This window comes from Homarus americanus, unplaced genomic scaffold (assembly GCF_018991925.1).
Source record: "Homarus americanus isolate GMGI-L3 unplaced genomic scaffold, GMGI_Hamer_2.0 scaffold45500, whole genome shotgun sequence".
Lineage (NCBI taxonomy): Eukaryota > Metazoa > Arthropoda > Malacostraca > Decapoda > Nephropidae > Homarus > Homarus americanus.
In genome coordinates, this window is record NW_024728957.1 from 1 (window position 1) to 2,708 (window position 2,708).

General features: G+C 36.3%; 1 long non-coding RNA gene across 2 annotated transcripts; it reads right to left on the minus strand.

The window, feature by feature from the left end:
* Positions 1-286: 286 nt before the first annotated feature.
* Positions 287-1,741, minus strand: LOC121866272. Of its 2 annotated transcripts, none has more exons than XR_006088949.1 (2): positions 1,700-1,741; positions 287-433 (listed from the first exon to the last, which is right to left on the minus strand). It is a non-coding gene; the product is annotated as an uncharacterized LOC121866272 (long non-coding RNA). The 2 variants fall into 2 exon arrangements; XR_006088948.1 differs by having other exon boundaries at positions 1,678-1,728.
* Between the last annotated feature and the right edge of the window lie 967 nt (positions 1,742-2,708).

Below are 2,708 nucleotides of genomic sequence, written 5' to 3' on the forward strand. Positions count from 1 at the left end.
CTACAACAAGATCCATTGCAGGGTAACTGGAAAATGAGGTCCAAGTGTTACTGGATCAATCTGCAGGACAAAAAATTATGCAATGGTTTAGAAGTTTGTTACAGTATTGTTTTTATGTTGATACTAACTAATTCAAAGTTTTATCATTAGGCCTAGAATTGAAGGGTTATGCCTGTGAAAAACAAAAATTACAGCCTTAAGGTTTTGCCTGGCTCTTAGGGGTAAAATACTGAAAAATGCACAACGCGTTAAAATCTCTGTATTCATTTAAAATTGAAAAAAATTGTTCATTATTCAAGTAAATAAGGGTGTTAAAAGCATTTAAAAGACATCCTCTTGCCTCAAAGTCTGTCACATACTCGCATTTGAAACTGATTTCTGGTAGGAACAGCAGCCTTCTCCGTTAGCCGGAATCCTTGAAACCCGGAACTTTCTGAAAGCCGTAATTGAAATTTTATCTAAAATTAATTCCCAAAGCATGATTTTGCAAGAAACTTACGGCTTAGGTAAATGACTTTCAGAGAGGCAAATTTTCCTGAAAACTATGAGGAAAGTTTCCCAGATAACCGAGAAAAGTCCGGAGATGGGGGATATATTTCCGGGTTCGAGAGATGATGTAATGGGCAATTGCAGGAACTACCGAGAAAATTTTTCCATTACCATAAACATTCTGGGGATGAGGGATATTTTCTTGATTTGTGATAACTGTCTCGTTAACGGGAAAACACTCATTCATTCACGGTAGTGCTCTTCACCAATTGTTCGGGCTAACAGAGATCTCATAGTATTTGGTGTTTTACCCCACTAGAATTTAGGTAAATAATCCCTTGCATAATGTTGGCCTGTGACAAGACACATAAGCTATACTAAGATAGCCTTATTCTGGGCAAATTCAAATAAATTGGTTAATGATAGTATAGCCTTGCCTAACCTAAATGACAAATCACTTCTCTTAAATTACTCATTTAGCCTAGACCCTAGTGTTTTCCTTTCAATGTTGGGAATATTTGGTCTGAATTGTCTTCAAGTTCATACAAAAAACAACAATTTAAAACCTGAAAATATATCGGATTAGCCGAAATTTTCTTAAATTAATACTCTACCTATGATAATGTTCAAGGAAAGTCTGGAACTAGGCCTAAGGTAGCTGCTAGACAAAGTGTCTCACTGACGGCCTGACGCTCACCAAAAAACCATGTACACATTCTTTAACCTAACATACCATAACATAACATAACATAACCAAACCAAACCTATCTAACCTATACCCTATTAGTATAATTTCTTATTTAAATAATCCTCATGTTCTAACTAAATTAAGTAGGCCCCATGTTTAAACATTTATTTGCCTAAGACTGAAAAAGCAGTTATATAGGCACCTATTAATCAAGTTAATTGCAATCCATATTTTACACCTAATATCATTTAATTTTCGCTAACCTATGGAAATTTATAGCCTTTCATGTTATCATAAGCCATACACATAAGAAAATAGGCTCAGGCTATTGGTTGAATATTAGAAAAACAAGGCGAAGTCTTGGCAGGAATGTTCACTTGACCTCATATTTGGCTTTCATTACTGAGGGATATTTACGGCTATACAACATTAATAAGTTCTATCTGCAAGTTTACTCAGTCATAAAACATATTTTTACCCTAAGTGTGAACAATACAAACCTTCTATTTTGGTAAGAAATACTTTATAATGTGTAAGAAGACAAAAGATGCGTCTCTTCCAAACTGCGACAAATACAAACACTCAAGCAGCTTATTATACAACAAAAAAGTTACCAAAAAGACAAAGTGAAATATTATATTTCAGTATGTTGATGTACAAAACATTTTCTTCTTTATTCTATGATAAAACAAGTCTAACAAGCATTATTACAACATATATTATTATTATTTTCTATACAATCGGGAATTAGTCACTACTACATCCGGGTTGAGAGTGTTACACAACCTCGGGAGCTGGTGTAAGTTACTTGTGTTAACTTACGGAGTTCGATGTCAAATATTGGTTTTGAGTATACCATCTGTGTTTTGAGTATGCCATCTGTGTTTTGAGTATACCGATCTGAGACTGTAAGTCCAGTTACGGGGTAAACAAAGACATACAGTCCCATAAATGTTTTTGAGTATCCGGCCCCTGATCGATTATAACAAAGTCCCTTGGTCGAGTATAGCAAAGGGCCCTCATCGAGTAAGACAAAGTCCCCTGATCGAGTATAACAAAGTCCCCTGATCGAGTATAACAAAGTCCCCAGATCGAGCATAACAAAGTCCCCTGATCGAGTATAACAAAGTCCCCTGATCGAGTATAACAAAGTCCTCTGAACGAGTATAACAAAGTCCCCTGATCGAGTATAACAAAGTCCTCTGGTCGAGTAAAAAAAGTGCCATGATCGCGTATAACATAGTCCCCTGGTCTATTATAACAAAGTCCCCTAATCGAGTATAACAAAGTCACCTGGTCAAGTATAGCAAAGTCTCCTGATCGGGTATAACAAAGTACCCTGATGGAGTATAACATATCCCCTGATGGAGTATAACAAAGTCCTATGGTCGAGTATAAAAAAGTCCCCTGATCGAGTATAACAAAGGCCCCTCATCGAGTATAACAAAGTCCATTGGTCAAGTATAAAAAGTCCCCTGGTCGAGTATATCAATGTCCCCTGATCAAGTATAACAAAGTCCCCTGGTCGAGT